Here is an 18,740-nt window from a genome sequence, read left to right as displayed (position 1 = left end):
CATGCTCTCTTATGAGAGCAGTTCCTCACGTCACGCAGGGAGGAAGTGAGGGAGAAGTGAGGGGCGTGTGGGCCCCTTAAGATCCGTCCACATTCTCTCTTCTTACAAATGTTAGGACTCACGAAGTAGGGCCTTGCCGAGCTCCGTTTGCTTTTGGTGAGAGGGTCCGACTTGTTTTATGTGAGTGATTTGAGAACCTAAAGCAAATTAAGCACCGAAACTATTCAATCCAGCTCCAGAGGGAGAAACCAGGGGCAATAGGAGGCTGGCCCACCCTCCCTGTCTAGACTCAAAATGGCAACAAATCGACTTACTTCTGATGCCAGTTCTACCCCCCCAGCAGTGTGTGCCTGGGAGGGTGACTGACGACTGTGAGGCCGCATCCGGGGTGAGTAGAAGCTTTGCCTTGATTGACTCAAGAGGTCTCCACGGGTCCTCAGAGGAAGTGGTGGAATGTGGTGGGTGAGACAGAAATAACCACAGGACAAAACTGTAAAATGTGCTTAGAAGAAAACTCACAGAATATCAGAGGGTTGAGAGACAGGGAGTTTGCATTGAGTTTGGGGAATCATGGAAGACTTCGTTTGAAATAAGACCTTACTTCCTCCTCCTTGTTTTTGTAAGGGTAGCTGGTGACGGCTGTTGGGGCATCCAAAGTCAATGGCAATTTTGAATTCCCCAGCGACACCCGAACAGGCAGTTCCGTATCTATAGGTGTTCGCTTTGAGAAGGTAGAGGATAGAAGCCCCGAGGTAAAGAAAATGTGTGGCTTATTGGGCAGAGGAAGAATGGTCCAGGTCTCAGGCGTTCACATCTGCATGGTCTATACTGTGTTGTATTGGGCTGTTGAACCAAATGGTCTTCCCTTGGTCAGATTTCATTTGCTTCCCTGAATCCTCGGTTCTGGGTCTTCTAAGTTCATCTGCTGATATACTTCTGGGCACACAGCAGAACTCTCTAGAGGCATAAAAGTGCATGTAATGCAGCATGGCAGGAGAAGCCACCCACCTGGCCGGGGGACCCTTTTCCTGGCAATGTCTTAAAATCTGTGAAGCAAATTTAAGCCCCCTCCTAAAATCCTGGCAGATATTAAATAGCAGTCTCTAAAATCATTAGAAAGACTTGATATATGATGAGAACGTTCCTCTCTGAGTTGTTTCTTGGATACTTTTGTTTTCCCCCAGGCTGGAAGTACAGGATTGATTAGCACAGCCCTTTGTGCCACATCCCAGCTGTGCAGTGGGAACCATCCCAAGAGTCTCACAGGCTGCTGGCTGGGCCCATCACTCAGATGCCTGATAGGTCCAGCCCCCAGACGTCCATGGACTGCTTGGCCATTAGCTATGATGGTAGTGAAAAAAGATGAGCCAGATGGTCATAACATCATTGGCTCCTGGACTCTTTGTTTCTCAGAGTTTCCAGAGCCTGAAGATTGTGTATTTGGTTGGATTAGAGTTGAAATGCCAACTGTGTGGTGTTTTTTTACCAGCTATTAAACACAAATTATTTCTAAGTAATTTTCATAGCCAATGTCTGTAAGGGATAGAGACAAAAAAAAAGTTATGTAAATTGTTTGTTACAGTTTTCGAACATGCAGGTTACAGAGTATCTTTTTTGATTCTGTGGCTTGACAGACACTTTGTCCTGGACCTAACTTTACCCTCCTCTGAGACATCTTTTCCTCTAGGTCTTCACTTTGGCCCTTGTCCTATCTTTGGTCTGCCCAGCCCATCATAGCAATAACCCCCTACTTTTGATATCTGATCAAACTTCTCATCTCCCATTTTTGATATCTGATCACCTCGGCTTGCCTTTAGCAAGAATCCCTCTGACTCTTTATGTTTGCTATTTTTTTGGCTGTACCACATGGCATGCAGGATCTTAGTTCCCCGACCAGGGATCGAACCCATGCCACCTGCAGTGGAAGCATGGAATCTTAACCACTGGACCACCAAGGAAGTCCCAAGAATCCCCCTGACTCTTGATGTCTCCTGTTAGGAATTTTCCATCCATTGAGCCTCTCACTCTGTTCCTTGGCTATAAATCCTCAACTTGCCCTTGAGCTTGGTCTCTCTCCTATTGCAATAGTCTTGAATAAATCTTCCCTACCATTGTAACAAGTGTCAGAATCATTATTATGTTTTTATTAATTAATTAATTTTATTTTTGGCTGCACGTGGGCTTTCGCTAGTTGTGGGGAGCGGGGGTTACTCTTCGTCGTGGCGCACGGGGTTCTCATTGTGGTGGCTTCTCTTGTTGCAGAACATGGGCTCTAGGCACGCAGGCTTCAGTAGTTGTGGCTCACAGGCTCTAGAGCGCAGGCTGAGTAATTGTGGCACACGGGCTTCGTTGTTCCGCAGCATGTGGGATTCTCCCAGACCAGGGCTCGAACCCGTGTCCCCTGCATTGGCAGGTGGATTCTTAACCATTAACCAAGTCTCATTATTATTTTTTTTGTCCCATTATTTTTTAATAATTATTTTTAATGGGCTACTATCTAAGGTGAGTAAGGCAAACATTGCCTCTGTTTTACTAAAAAAGACACTGAAGTTCCAATTGTTCAGTCCACAGAACCAATGGCCGTGTTGGGGCTAGAGCTGCAGGGCCCTGACCTCTGGTTGGTGGGTCTGGCTTTGCAGATCACACACTCTGTGCTCATCCCATCAAGCCAGACATCTGAGTTTCTTTATTTGGTTTTACTCCGTGTGGACAGAAAACTCCATTCAAGATGTGCAGCGGGAAGGGACCCACCCCACAAAGGGTGCAGAGGGGAGAGAAGGGAGGAGGAGGGTACCACTTTGACCTCTGGGTCCCCCAGAGACCAGGCTTTCTAAAGCTGCTGGTTTAACCAGTTTTCACCAGTTTCTGCTTCTGCTCCTGGAAATAACCTTCAGGGGAGAGTCTTTTTTTTGCGTTATGTGGGCCTCTCACTGTTGTGGCCTCTCCCGTTGTGGAGCACAGGCTCCGGACGCGCAGGCTCAGCGGCCATGGCTCACGGGCCCAGCCGCTCCGGGGCACGTGGGATCTTCCCAGACCGGGGCACGAACCCGTGTCCCCTGCATCGGCAGGCGGACTCTCAACCACTGCGCCACCAGGGAAGCCCAGGGTAGAGTCTCTAGCTCCTATTTAAGATTATTCCCAAACGGCTTCCATTTTGAATAAATGGGCAGGACACCTCGAGCTGGCTGTGTGGTGTCAAGAGAGTTCTTAACTCCTTTATGCTTTGCTTTTTCTTGTGTTCAACCTAGAAGGCAGCCAGCACGAAAGCTAATTACAGTTACAGAACTCGGCGAGTCTAGTGTGCAAGAGCATTGATTGTGGAAAAGAGGGTGAAAGATACAGGGAGGGGAGAGAATCCAATTAGTGACAGAATTTGGAATCAGGGGTTCGGCTCCCTTTCTCACTGCTCTTTCCTCTCTACCGTCCGAGTCAGCTCACTGTGTGCTGTCGCTAAATCTGACCCAGTGGGTGGAGTGATGGCCGCAGTTGGCCCTTCTGGGATACAGGCTCAGGACCGGGAGTTTAACGTCCCCAGGAAGCTTGGCTCCTGAGCTGGTGCCTCCGCTTAGCATCATACATGATATGTAGCCTGTAGTGCATTTGCTGATGAAAGACGTTCAGATCAGCAGGGTGCTAACCCCATTTCAGGGGAGGATGGCAGGTAAATCAAGGGAGGATGCTTCTCTGGACTCTGTGTTAAACTGAATCTCTCAGGAGTGCCCCAGTCTGATTCGCGGGCCACAGCCCTCAAATTCAACAGGAGAATTGATGACCATATGCACACCTGCAACAGACACTAACTGGCTTCTTTCCTTATTTCCTGGGCCACTAGGGCACCCTCCTGGGTCTTCCATGGAAGATCTTTAATCTCATACCTATCACCGTAACAGTCATGTCGCATGCTGTGATTGTGCGCACGCCCACATCCCAGGGGATCTGTGCTCCTTCAGGCACGGATGTTGTCTTTGGGGCCCTGGTGATTAGCCCCTGGGAAGTACCTGATAATCCCCTGCTGAATGTGTTACTGCATTTCCTGGGAAAACCCCTGGACCGAGGTGGGCCAAGCAGAGTTGGAATCTCAGCCATGGGATGGGAATCGGGAAGGAGGGACCGCATCTGTGCTCTGCCCCTTCCCAGCTGTGTACCTGTGGTCTGGTTGCTTGACTTCTCTGAGACTTGGTTTCTGCACTTGCCCCAGGACCCTTATGAGAGCTAAATGAGCAACTTTTGTGTTAGTTTTAATGGAGCGTCTTACTAAGTGGGATGAGCTTTGACGGGGTGACTTTCTCCCCTAGAGGTCTAGAGGGTGGGCTCTGAGTCAGACCCAGCCCACCTCCACGTTGTGTCTTTAACCCAGGGACTCACACGTTTCATGCTTCACCTCACCCTTCACACCCACCCCTTGTGGGGATTAGATGAGCACCTTCTCTCCATTAAGCCCCCTGCTTGGCGCCTGGAATACCGATACCCAGTAAGTGTCAGTTATGCACCTAATTTATGCTCCAGGTACTTCTCATCAAATATCTGTTTGATCTCCCAGGTACCACTCTTCAGCAGTAAGAGAAATCATTTTTAAACATTTCCCTAAAATTGTTTTTAATGAAGAGTACTGCAGATTCATTGCTGAAAAGAAATGCAGCAAGAACAAGTGGCACCCTGCACAAGCAGACGACTGGTAAGACTTTATCACGCTCCCTTTGTACCGCTTTCTGTGTGTGTACAACTTTATGTTATATGATGGGTATTGAAATAATTTGCTTTCTTACCTGGAAATTTCAGTTGTTTCTTTTTTATATTATAATCAGCACCTTTGCCATTTAAAGAATATCTTTTTCCTCACTTCTGATTATTTCATTTGGATCTCTCCTCATCAGGACACTGGTGACACCTCAGCTAGGGATGGTGAGAGCAGTTTTGTCCTGGGTATTTTAGTCTCCTTGAATTTGTCTATGTCTAATCTACTAACCAGTATCAGCCCATGGCAGTTGCTCTAAGAATGCTCACTTATTTTTATTTAATTTTATTTTTTAATAAATTTATTTGTATATTTTTGGCTTCATTGGGTCTTCCCTGCTATGCCCGGGCTTTTTCTAGTTGCAGCGAGTGGGAGCTACTTTTCGTTGTGGTGCACGGCTTCTCATTGTGGTGGCTTCTCTTGTTGTGGAGCACGGGCTCCAGGAGCACGGGCTTTAGTAGTTGTGGCACGTGGGCTCAGTAGTTGTGGCGCACGGGCTTAGTTGCTCTGTGGCATGTGGGATCTTCCCGGACCAGGGCTCGAACCCGTGTCCCCTGCATTGGCAGGTGGATTCTTAACTACTGAGCCACCAGGGAAGTCCTCACTTATTGTTTTTTGAAATAGGCCCAGTCAATGCCATTTATTATACATGTTGAACAGCCTCTGAGACCCAAGAGCTCTCATATGAGGTTTTCTCCTTTTTCATTTTTGCATCAAACAGGTTCGTCCAAGAGCCTGCTTACAAGGAAGACAAAAACAGAGTAATCCTCAGTAAAATGAAACAAATAGGAAAAGCTGAACAGTTTACATATGAAGAACAAAGGTTAAAAAACTCACCAGACAAAAACCACACCGAACACTCATCCCATTTAATTTCCTGTTACATGCTCTGAGGAAGCTGAGAACACCAGGCCCCAAGGCAGCAATGCTCTTGAGGCTGTAGTTCAGGCTCCCTCTATGTGACAGTTTCATGCACACACACCCACACATACCAGTGACCCAGGCAGAAGTACACACATGTGCACAGGTCGCCAGAGAACCACGGGGCAGGGTTGGGGGAGAATGGGGAAAGGAGGGGCCAGTCAAGGAGATCCTATCAGCTGGAAACTGGGGACCCAGAGAACCCTTCTGCTGTAGGCTAAGCAAGAGTAAAAATTAAAACAAAGGCAGAACACAGGATGAATGTATGATGCTCAGAGGAGATGGACAGATGAAAAGGAAAAGATGCAGGGGGAGTTTCGGGAAAGCAGCCTCAGAAGCAGAAGTTTTTCTTCATTGGGAACTCAGATGATCAGAGGTCCTCTGTCCCCAGTGAAATACTGAGGCTGAAGGAACATGCCACAGCATGTTCCTTTGCATCCTGTGCTCTCTCTGAAGGCAGAGGGAAACCACAAACACCCACCCTCTAGCCCTCTCCATTGCCGCTCTTGAGGACTTTCCCCAGTACCTCCCCCAAAATGACATCCACATACACAAAGTTAGGCCTGGCAAAAAGCCAAGCATAGAAAGCCTCAGTAACTCTTCTTGGTGGAAGCAAAGCCAGAGAAGCCCATCACAGCTGCCACCTCACCTTCCTCCTCCAATGTCAAGTCCTCCTCTGCCCTTCTTTTCTTCTCCTTCTGTTTCTCTTTCTCGTAGGCTTTGGCCTTTTCCTCCTCTTCTCTGAGTTCCTTTATCCTTCCCTCCAAATCATAATCCTTCTTCTTCTTTTCCATTTTCTTCTCGTTGACTTCAAAACATTTCTTCACCTGATCCAAAGTGGAATGTTCCACACGCGTAGACATGCCCAGGTTTCACTGATGTTTCTTTCCGCTAATGTGATCCAGGAAGTTGATGGAGTCTTTCAGCACACCGTCACAGACATTGCAGTAGTATCCTCCCGTCTCAGACTGTGGGGTGGTCTTGGTAATGACAGTTGTCCTCCCGGGTTTGGATTCCAGGTCCACCTTGGAGTCCCTATGCCGGAGAAGCTCTCGCTTCCCTGGCCGCACTGGTTTTCCATCCTTCTTTTCTCTCTCTTCCGTGAGCCTCTTCTCGGCGAGCTGTTCATATTCATCTTTGTCCCACTTTCAGCAAAACTCCAAGTTTTTTGTCCCACTGCCGACGCCATCTTCACTGCCCCTCACTTATTTTTAAATCAATACTTATATCCTAATTTCAGGGTGTTTTCAGTCTCTCTGAGGCCAAGTTCATTCTTGAATCTACAGCGATTTTCTGACTCAGTTCCACAAACGCTGTAAATACATTTCTATTTTTCTAGCTCTAGATGTTCCATTTTACTTATCTGTGCATTATTTAGGAGGGGTGGTTTCTTTTGTGATAAGGCTTTCTTCGAGACAATTTCTGCAACTATCCTGGCAGGCAGAGAGGTTGAATACGCCTCTCTGGTTTTTGTGAGGAGAGGGTATCTCTGTTGGACTCAGAAATGCCTGCAAGATTCTCTCCAGTGACTCCAAAGTTCCGTTATCTCTTCTTTTCCTCCCTTTTCTCCCATTGTCCATTTTCCATGACACCCCACACAAAGCATGTTGGGTAACACATTGTATGTCCTTGGGCTCCATTGCCGTGAGACACCTATAAGGGGAAATAGGGAAATTTATCGAGCTCCTACTAGGGGCATCCTCCTAGGCACTTCTCTGAGGTGTTTAAAATTTAATATCTATTCTAATCCTGTACGTGAGACAATCTCCTCCCACCCATTACTAAGTAAACTAAGCCTCCATGGTAGAGGCAGAGGGAGAGGCCAGATGGAGAATCCAGTTGTTCCTGATTCCCAGTAAGTCCTTGCCCTTCTGGCACTGTGATTCTTTGATCCATCCATGGATTCCTTGAGCCAGTGGGTTCCTCTCTTTGTCCAGCCTGGTGCAGGTGGGTTTCTGTCACTGGCAACCCCCAGAATCCTAACACACTGTATATATTTGACCTTCCACAAGACTTCCACTGTATATGTTTGACCTTCTCAAGAGCTCCTTGAGATTAGCTACTGGGTCCATTCTTACTCTCTGATCCCCAGCAGAAGAAGGAAGAACATCTTCTGAAACCAAAATGATCGATTGATTGAAAATTGAACAGAATCTTTGAAATCAGGATTATTTTGCAAATTTGGTCAAAATTTGGGCCACTTGGTCTTTTAATACAAAGTTCCTTTCAACATGAAAATTCCGTTAGTTATAACCAAGGCATGAGTGTGTAAAAACTTGGAAATTCCCATCATGAGGACTTGAGCGTCTTCGAAGATCATTGACAGTGTTTCCCTGAAGCCCTCTCCAGAAGCCATTCATGAGTGAGCAGCTGGTGAATTCGAAAGGAAGAAGAAAGGAAGGCAGGGCAAGGGAAGCTGATGGCCTGGGAGAAGCTTCTGGTGTTGAGAAAGGGGGGTGGATGAGAGCCTCCCTGTGCCCATCCTGCAGAACCAAATGAATCCTAGTCGGTGTGACTGCTTGACTGCAAGGTACAAACGTCTGCTCGTGTAGGTGCAAGTAATGTGGGATTTGTGGTCAGAATAAAAGTGTATTCCTTGGACCCCAAATACAGTGAGGACCGGCCAACCAGACCAGGGTGCCCTGGCAGCTCTCTCTCCCCTTTCATCTTTAGTGCCAGTCTGCTTTTTTTTGCTCTCTGCAGCCCAGCTTCTCTGGTCATCCCCTTGCACACGGTCCTGGCACGGTCAGCCTTAAACAGCAGAGTCCTCAGCTAGTTGGCTTATTCTCTTGTTCCCGATGACAAAGCTTCTCTGAGGAAATTTGATTGGCTAAGCTTGAATCGAGCTTCCACCTCTTAGCCAATCATCTGCAGTCAATGGGGTCATGTGATTTAAGGAGCTCTCTGATGGAGAGAGAAGCTCTCAGTCAGTACAGCCTGCTTAAGAAAACATTGCAACGCCTTAAACTTGGAGCAACATTTGCAAATAATTAATAGTTTAATAAGCATTGTTAACTGTAGAATGACTCACCACCAGTTCGCTAAAAAAGAAAACAAATCTGGATCCTTTTGTGTATTTCAATAATGACCCAATTACAGTATTCTTGACATACACTGGGTTTTCCTGGAAGACATCTGCTGTGTGTGGCGAGGTAGCCTTGAACTTCACGTTTAAGCCCTGTCATGTCTACAGTGGCTTGCTTACAAGGCTGTCAGGTGGCAGTATTTTATGCAAATGATAGCTCCCTCTTACAAGGTTGTATATTTTTTTAACTTAACACACGTGCATGTTCACGTAATCCTCGAAAGAAATAAGGTGAAAGAGCCACAGCAAGATAGATGTGGGGGGCTTCCCCGGTGGCGCGGAAGTTGGGAGTCCGCCTGCCGATGCAGGGGACGGGGGTTCGTGCCCCGGTCCGGGAGGATCCCCCATGCCATGGAGCGGCTGGGCCCGTGAGCCATGGCCGTTGAGCCTGCGCGTCTGGACCCTGTGCTCCACAGCGGGAGAGGCCACAACGGTGAGAGGCCCGCGTACCGCAAAAAAAAAAAAAAAAAAAAAGATAAATGTGGGATACATGAATCGGGGGATACATGAATCGGGGGATACATGAATCGGGGAAGAATAGCTACTGTTATGCCACTTTGATTACTTTTTACATTGTGACATGATGGATAGAACAAAAGCAGGACAAGACAAGATAAAATAAAGATGGGACTTAAGCCTATGAATCAGATTAAAAATCACAGTGCAGGAAGCATCCTGTGAACACAATTGGCTGAGATATAAGAAAACATAAACATGTCCCTCTTTCCCCCAGTAGACAGGTAAGATATGAAGAAAATGAGGCAACTATGGGGAATTGAGTGAGAGTAACAGAGATGCTTGAAATCATGGCGCTCGGCCCTCCCCTTTGCTCCAAGTCAATACACAGGGTATAGTCTCTCCCTTCTGTGATTTGTCTTTTGTGGGTGGGCTTGGGTCCATGTGTGGAGAGAAGTGGTGTTGAAGTCAAAAGGATGAACAGAGACCTCAGGATGAAGGGTGGAACTCACTGGCTCCTGAGAGTGCATGGAGCACAGAAGCCATCATCCGTGTCCCACCAGAAATAGCTCCAGGTTGAGTGAAGTCCAAGGAGAATCTCTTGGTCTATCAAAGTCAGCAATAAAAATGAGGTAGGACCACATCAACAGATGAATGGATAAAGATGATGTGATATATGTATATATGCACATTCACACATACATACATACATGCACACAATGGAATATTACTCAGCCATAAAAAAGAATGAAATAATGCCAATTTACAGCAACATGGATGGACCTAGAGATTATCATACTAAGTAAGTCAGGCAGAGAAAGATAAATATCATATGATATTGCTTACATGTGTAATCTAAAAAAAGATACAAACGAACTTATTTACAAAAGAGTAATAGGCTCACAGACATAAAAAACAAAATTATGGTTACCAGTTTTCTAATTTAACACAGTGAATGTGTGTGGGGGAGAGATAAATTAGAAATTTGGGATGAACAGATGCACACTACTATATATAAAATAGGTGAACAACAAGGACCTACCGTATAGCACAGGGAACTCTACTCAATATCTTGTAACAAACTATAATGGAAAAGGATCTGAAAAAGAATGTATGTATATGTACAGCTGAATCACTTTGCTCTTCACCTGAAACTAATACAACATTGTGAATTAACTATACTTCATTTAAAAAAATGATTAACTAAAATGAAATAGGACCAAATCAGAGAGCCATTGTATAATTAGGATACATTGGGTCATGAACTCAAACCGAGTTTAAACAGCGTTTGGGATGAATTTGCATGTGCAGCTGGTCAGTCTAGAGCAGGGTGGACTTCAGGGATGCTTTGATTTGGCTACTCCGTGTCATCAGGGGCCTGATGACTTTCTGTGCATCCACTCTGGCTTCCCTGCTGTCAGGCTCTGTCCTCAGGGGAGAGATGGCTGTAGAAATTCCAGACTTCACAGCCCCCTCCTCCTCCAAGGCACAAGGAGTCAGTGTCTCCCAGCCTGCCCAGACCAGGGATGAGCATCTTCCTTGGAAACCTCAGCAAATTCTCCTCCCTCCAGAGTGGAACTGGAATTTACCCAAGACAGAGGCTGGTCAGTGGCGGGGCTGCCGTAGGACACTTCTGAGGACTAGTGGGAAGAAGTCCACCCTGGACAGTGCCATCCACCCAGTCCTGGAGAAGTCTGTCACAAGTTCCTTGAGAGTGGGGCTGTAAGAAGACCAACCACAGTGGGACCTCTAATGGCAGGCTCTTATTCTGTCAGGGAGAGCCCCCCAACCCTCTCATTTTGGGGCAAGTGGGTGAGCTCGGCCCCAAGATCAGAGGTGGAGGTGACGCAGCAATGGTTTTGCAAGGCTCAGCCATTCACAGTTTTGAACAGTGACAGGCAGTTCCCAGAGCAGCAGAAAAAGGTCCCCAAGGAGGATAACACCTGAGCTCTCCTTGACCCCACTGGAGAAAGGGGAGAGGAACAGGGTCATTGTTTCTGGACCCTCAACTGCCCTTCCCAATACAAGTTTGGTGGCCTGGTGGACACAGGCCACATCCCCACTGCCACTTGTCATCGCCAACGCAACTTGATTTATGATGCTTCCCAACCCGCCGCCACCTCTACCCCACACCGAGGAGGAAATAATTCCAGTTCTGTGAAGTTTCCTCCAGGATGGGGGTTCCAGACGACTTTCCATCATTCATCCCCACTAGGGAAGAATTTTTAGGGCACTCCTAATATAGGACCAATTTTTGCCTCTGAAGTATGACCACGAGCTATTGTATTAACATGTTCTATACAGATGTTGAAAACAGATGAGATAAAAGTATGTACAAATACATACATGTCCACCCCTGTGGACACCAGCATGTCTGTGCAAGTGCCCAGACCAGGTTTGGAGGCCATTGTCCCAGGGCCACCAGACTTCAGGAGCCTTGAGAGCAGGTACCATGCTCGGTTTCTTTCTTAAATTATTTGTAACTGTGGTGAAATATACATAACATAAAAGTTACCATCTTAACCATTTTATGTGTACACTTCAGTGACATTAAGTGCACTAACATTGTTGTGCAGCCATCACCACCATCCATCTGCAGAACGCTTTCATCTTGCACAACTGAAACTCCGTAACCATTAACCAATAGCTCCCCGTCCCCCTCCCCCAGCCCCTGACAACTCTCATTCTACTTTCCACCTCCGTGAATCTGACCACTGTGAATCTGTATAAGTGGAGTCGTAGAGTCGTCCTTTTATATTTGGCTTATTTCACTTAGCATAATGTCTTCAAGATTCGTCCATGTTGTAGCACGCGTCAGAACATTTTTTTTGTGTGGCTGAGTAATATTCCATCATATAGATAGACCACATTTTGTTTATCTGTTCATCCTTTTTTTTTTTTTTTTTTTTTTTTTTTGCGGTACGCGGGCCTCTCACTGTTGTGGCCTCTCCCGTTGCGGAGCACAGGCTCCGACGCACAGGCTCAGCGGCCATGGCTCACGGGCCCAGCCGCTCCGCGGCATGTGGGATCTTCCCGGACCGGGGCACGAACCCGTGTCCCCTGCATCGGCAGGCAGACTCTCAACCACTGCGCCACCAGGGAAGCCTCCTATCTGTTCATCCTTTAATGGACACTTGGGTTGCTTCCACTTGGCTGTTGTGAATAAGGCTGCAATGAACATAGGTGTACAAATATCTCTTTGGGACCTTGCTTTCTGTTCTTTTGGGTATGTACCCAGAAGTGGAATTGCTGGGTCACATGATAATCCCACGTTTAATCATTTAAGGATGCGCCATATTGTTTTCCACAGTGTCTGCACCGTTCTGCCTTCCCACCAAGGGTGCGCAGTTCAGGGACCGTGTTTCACTGAACCTTGTGTTCCTCCTGCTTAGAACTGTGCCTGTTCATCAGAAAGTGTCCATGATGGGGTGAACGCCTGAGCAAGAGGCAGCCTAGTTTCACTGAAATTCTGGGAGAGTTGGCGGGGGGAGGTAAGAGCTTCAGCTCCAGCAGGGACCAGGTGGGCTGGCAGCAGGGAAGTCTGGACACCGGGCAACAGAAGGCTCCACCTAGTGGGACCTGCACTTGACTCTGAATTACTCATTTTCTAGCTAAGACGCCAAAGGGGCTGCCACCCCTTTCTTCAGAGGACTCAGGTTGTACCTTTGAAAACTATTTTAGCCTTTGCCATTGGCTGGCAGGGTGTATGCTTCATGTAAAGCTCCCCCTTCCCCAAACCAAACCCTCAGACTTTCTGTTTTCTTCTTTTCGAAAAGGGCACTGGATGGTCTGGCTCTATATTCCTGGTTCATTTCATTTCTCCAAAACAAGGCTGTTTTCTTGTTTATGAAACAGTGAATCTGGTGTTATGGTCAGTAAGCACTTTAGAACTCTCATTGCCCCGTTAACTTAGGCTAGTATCGCATAGTATTATAATTTGTGTCTAAATTCAGATTGGGATAGAAATTACTTAAATCGTGGAGTTGCTTCTTATTTCACATTGTAATAGGAAATGTTTCTATGAATTCAGCTACCTAAGATAAAATGAATAGTTTTCTTTGTTTTTTTTTTTTTCTTTCCCTTTTTTGGTCATTGTTAGTGTACTCAAAATTCTGATCAATGAGTTTGCGTGTGATGCTGAATGACAAGCTGTTTGAACGATCCCGTTGAAAACCAGTCCCTCTTCTTTCTTCAGCCCTTTTTTGGAGAGGTTTTTTTTCCCTTAGTGTCCTGTGTTATACTGACCTAAGGGAAGAACGGGTAACAGGGAGAAATAAATGTCTGTCTAGTGAAAAAAAAATAGGGCCGTCAACCAATTTGAATGTTAACTGTAGGATGAGAAGCACAGAGAAACCTTAGCAAAGGCAGAAGGCAGGAGCAAGGAAACCGAAGATGGGGAGAAGAAAGCATGCAGGAAACCCGAGGAGGCGCCCTTTGTGATCAGCTCCAGGGAGGAGGGATGGAATCCGAGGTCCATCCCCTCGGATGATGGGCTGGCCGGGGACACAGGCTGGGCAATGCGGCCAAGGGTGAAGAGCCCCAAGACTGAGAACCTGGGGACATGAGAAAGGGGAGAGAGCGAATTTGCACCTTGAGGTAGCCTCGCCCCACACCTGGGGCCCGGGCGCAGGAAGTTGGCATGGTGGACAGTGCATGCTGGACATAGACACTGGCCAGACTGGTCCAGCAGGATTCATCTCCTGTCAGCGAGGATGCTACAGTTTGTTTGTCACCCTTGGCCTGTGGAGGCCTCTTAGACAGGTGCTGAGGAGGGCAGGGGGAGGGGGAGTCCACCAGGTGATCAAGATGGAACACACCTGGATAAACAACAAGGTCCTACTGTGTAGCACTGGGAACTATATTCAATATATCTTGTAAACTAGAATGGAAAAGAAAAAATAAAAAGGCTATTAAAGCTGAGTGTTAGAAAAAAAGAAAAAGAGGGAACACACCTGAGGAGATCGGGCAGGTGTGGGCTTCCTAACGGGCGTGAGATCACTTCAAATGCAGCTTAGAAAGGAAATCCTGTTCTAAAGAGGTGTGCAAGGGCTTCCCTGGTGGCGCAGTGGTTGAGAGTCCGCCTGCCGATGTAGGGGACGCGGGTTCGTGCCCCGGTCCGGGAAGATCCCACATGCCGCGGAGCGTCTGGGCCCGTGAGCCATGGCCACTGAGCCTGCGCGTCCGGAGCCTGTGCTCCGCAACGGGAGAGGCCACAGCAATGAGAGGCCCGCGTACCGCAAAAAGAAAAAAAAAAAAAAAAAAGAGGTGTGCACTTTGCTGAATTATATTCAAACCTCTTAATAGAAAGCTATTGCCGCAAGAGGGAGACGCCTATAACAGGGTGAGGGAGTTACACATTCACGGACACAGATGGAGTTCGGACAAAGGCTGGAGATACCCATGCTGGCAAACTCTGGAGAAGTGGCGGGAAGAGCAGCTTTGCTGTTACGGAGTCTGTTCCTTTTGCTGGTGCCCTGACAGGGATGCCCCCGTAGGGATGCCCACTGGGGCAAAATCGGCTAGGCCTACACTTCCCTTTACTCGTTCTGAGTCAATAAGAGATAGCCTTATACTCTCTCGGCATGGGTTTCAGAATAACACCTCAGTGATACTTCCTCAGGCTTACACCCCCTTGAACACAGGTTGGAATCAGAGAAAAATCTATAGTGAGGCATTCGGCCTCTCTGTGACCTGCCTGAGTGTTTGACAATCCTTCACCCTGCTTCCTCCAGGAGAAGGTTGCTGACCCTCAAGCAGGACCATGGAAAGAGTTCCTGGGCCTCTGAGTCACACCAGGTACTCTGAATGGTGATTAACTCAGCATTCCGTGAGGAAGGCTGATTCGTGGCCTCTGGCAGTCTCCCTACTCACAGGCTTCATTCCCTATTTGTCTGTGCGGATGCATTTGTGACCACACTATCACACGTAACCAATGGTTACTGGGCTTCTGTTCTGAGCAGGGCACTGAGCTAGCTGGACCTTAGGAGGACCCAGCGGAGATTCTGATACTCATCCCATTGAGAGCAGAATGGGCACCACCAAAGTGCCGGGGAGACGGATTTCAAGGTCAAAGATGAGACAGGAGAGGTCCCTGAGGGACCTAGAGTTTAGGTGTCAAGGGGACACCATAGGCGATTTGGAATTGGGTCCAGCCCGGGTTCTCCTGAGAGCAGAGCCTGCAGAAGCTGACCTGGGATGTGTACCCAGGAGCGGGCATGAGTGAGGAACCAGGGAGGGAAACTGAGAAGATGGGAAGGCCGGGGAGAGGGTCTGTGGGGCAGGCACCCTGGGCAGCTGGTGCCCCGTCACCAGCCCTGTGGATGAGCGTTAGGAAGCACATCTCAGGCCTGGCCCTGGGCATCCGCCAGCCCCTGATCCCACTGACCCAGCTGGCCCTGCTGGTGGCCCTGCACAAAGCCAGCCAGAGCTGCACAGAAAGAGGAAGACGGGGTGGAGGGGACTGGATGGTGCCACAAGAGATGTGCGCTTCAGCGTCCGAGGGCTCCAAGCGTGGCCTCAGGTGCAAGGTCTGCATGTAACTCCAAGCCACGCCTTTCCAGATATTGCTGAGAATGTCTAATCCCTGTAAGTCCTTCTCTTAGGGCAAACCCCCCAACATCCACATTCATAACAGCCTGCATAACCCTATCGTTCATCCGAGCTTCAGGCAGTGGAAAAGGGGGCAGGGAAGGAGGCGCACGGAGGAGGGAAGGCAGGGAGGAGGAAGCAACCTTGAGAACCACCGCCAGTGGCACCGCGCCGTGCTCTCCTGGGCTTCACGTTCTTGGGGGTGAGGGAGAGACTATGGAAAACAGTCACAAATATATATGTTGGGATAAGAAGTAACATGAAGAAGAACCGAGTAGGGCAAGGGAGGTGTTTGGCCTGGGAGGGTCCATTCCAAAGTCGGAATCTGAGTTGGGGGCAGAGTAAAGTGAGGAGAAGCTGAGCAGATGTACAGGGACGGGGGACCAGGTGGGAGTGTGATTAGCAAGTCACAGTGGCAAGTAACTCTTCATAGAATCATCTGGGTCAGGCTCCCCTCCCCTCCCCTCTAACTCTTCCAGCACATTCCATGGGGGCAGGGGCTGTGCTGCCTTGTTCTCAGCCGTAGTCTTAGCCACAGTCAAAGCCAGAGTCTTAGGCTGGTCCGAGCCTGGTGCCCAGCACTTGGGACCGTTCACTGCAAGGTGCACACACCTGGCGGGCATACCGCTTTCCTGGGGCGCACCAAGCCCGAGCATGTACAGCAGCTGGGTTACAGGCTAGAGAAGCGGGTTTGGTCTTTGGGGCTGACTTTCCTGTTTCACTGGGGACTTCCTAGGATTGCGGATCTTAGAGATCACGGAGAGTGGTCAGGGCCAATGGAAGAGGTTCTGCACTTCGTCTCAGTCCTGGCTCTACCACTTACCAGCAGGGGCCTCACCTGCTCATCTGTGAAATGGGAATCAAGATCATCCTCTCGCACTCACAGTGCCGTGAGAACTAAACAGGGCAATGAGTGGGACGATGCTTGGGAAAGAGCAGAGAGTGATGGAAAATGTCATCATTGGGGGTGCCGGAGAGCTGAGCCCTGTTTCTTGGACCCCCCGCTCCATCCAATTTGAATCCGGAGATTCTGAGCCAGGGGCTGGGCGGGGCCTGAGGGTACATGGTTTCACAAGCACCCAGTGCTTCTGTAGCACAGGGAGGTTCGGTAACCCTGGGCTAGTCTACCTGCCACAGTCAAAGCAGGGGTCTCCTCTCTGGCTCACGGTTACAGAGTGAGCTCACTGCCTCACCAGAAGCTCTCATTTCAGGGGGCTGCAAGCCTTTTCTGTCAAGGGCCAAATAGCAAATCTTTTTGGCTTTGGAGGCCATACAGTCTGTGCTGCATTCACTCAACTCGGCCAATCTGCGAAGAGCAAAGGCACCGCAGATAACACGTACACAAATGGGAGTGGTTAGGTGCCAATAAAACTTTATTTACAAAACAGGCTGTGGGCCACATTTGGCCCACAGGCCGTAGTTTACAGGCCTCTGGTCTTATTCACTGATGGACAGCTGAGGTGGCTAGAAAATTCTTATATTTATATGAAATGACCTAAAAGGTAACTTGTACCAGGCCTATTTTATTTTCAGAAAACGCACATGGACTATTACACATCTTCTGTGGATGTGTTTGTATGCGTGTTTGTGTGTGTGTGTGTGTGTGTGCATGCACAAATACAATCATTACACGGAACTGGTTTTTATGATGTCTGGGAAACCAGGAAACTGCCCACACTGGTTGCTGGTCTTACTGTGTGAGGATGACCCAATTGGCCACCTGTGTTTCCTCCATAAAGTGGGAGAGAACCTTGGAGTTACCACTTTGGTACCCAGCAAGGGGATCCTCTGGGGGCTCAAGGAAAGCCCACCCTCTGACCAGGACAGGACAGGGGCCTGACTGCCAGTGGGTGCATGTGGAAGGCCATTCTCTGTCAGTAAGTGTCAGCTGTGGCCTGGGATGAGGCCTCACCCGCACAGGTGCCTGCCACTCTGCACTGAGGGTGGGGTCTGGTTGCCTCCCAAGCAGCTGCCCGCCTGCTGTCCCCATGGGAGGGAAGGTCAGGGTTGGGAGTCCCAGAGGTTGGCAGTGGCCACACTATCTGCTGGTGCTAGGCCTGTGGTTTCCCCTGGGGCTTGGGTGTTTTCCTGATAAATATTGGATTTCAGGAATTTGTTCAACACACTCATTAATTCATACAAGCAAGGAGACATGGCAAAGAGTGACAGTCAGTGTATCTGGGAGAGGAAATCTGGGCAGAGGGGAGTCCTCTCTCGGGGCAAGGCCATAACCCCCCCCCCACCCACGTTGTTCGTTGCCCTCAGCCCGGCCTGGCATCCGTTTCTCGTGGCAGAACAGTGACAAGTGGCTGACACTAAAGGTTTTCCTTTTGGGTAAAATTGACCGTGGATGTAAATACCAAATTGATTTTTTTATTTCCTTAAAGTTTCAACCACAGTCTTCACCACCCCCTCATGCTTGCCAAAATATATACTTAAAAATCAAACACAGTTTCTAACAAAGTCATAGGTTTTCTTTATTCAAAATCTATTCAGGGGCTTCCCTGGTGGCGCAGTGGTTGAGAGTCCGACTGCCGATGCAGGGGACACGGGTTCGTGCCCCGGTCCGGGAAGATCCCACATGCCGCGGAGCGGCTGGGCCCGTGAGCCATGGCCACTGAGCCTGCGCGTCCGGAGCCTGTGCTCCGCAACGGGAGAGGCCACAACGGTGAGAGGCCCGCGTACCGCCAAAAAAAAAAAAAAAATCTATTCAGACATTGGAGAGAAAATATGAAGATACCATTCGTTGTCTTCAAATAACTCATTCCTCCCGATGAGTTTGAAGGAGGGCTGTGTGATCTCTCCCTTGTGGGTTGCTTTGGTTTTTACCAGTATTAGAAGTGGCTTTGAACGGGGAATTGGAGTAGTTGGCCTAGAGCTGAACACCCAGCAGGTGCAAAGTCAATGATTTTTGAAGGCTTGCAAAGGGGGAGAAAATGAATCTGGTGGATGAAT

The 18,740-nt window shown here is 48.5% G+C and overlaps 1 pseudogene across 1 annotated transcript; it reads right to left on the bottom strand.

Annotated features, from left to right (window-relative positions):
• Positions 1 to 6,246: 6,246 nt before the first annotated feature.
• On the bottom strand, positions 6,247 to 9,743 carry LOC309834322 (zinc finger matrin-type protein 2-like; annotated as a pseudogene). The gene is made up of 2 exons: positions 9,710 to 9,743; positions 6,247 to 6,860 (listed from the first exon to the last, which is right to left on the bottom strand). The product of its transcript is annotated as a zinc finger matrin-type protein 2-like (transcript).
• Between the last annotated feature and the right edge of the window lie 8,997 nt (positions 9,744 to 18,740).

This window comes from Grampus griseus, assembly GCF_964374135.1.
Source record: "Grampus griseus genome assembly, chromosome: 16".
Classification (NCBI taxonomy): Eukaryota; Metazoa; Chordata; class Mammalia; order Artiodactyla; family Delphinidae; genus Grampus; species Grampus griseus.
The sequence above is the reverse complement of the archived record's forward strand: the minus strand, read 5'-3'. Positions and strand labels throughout refer to the sequence as shown.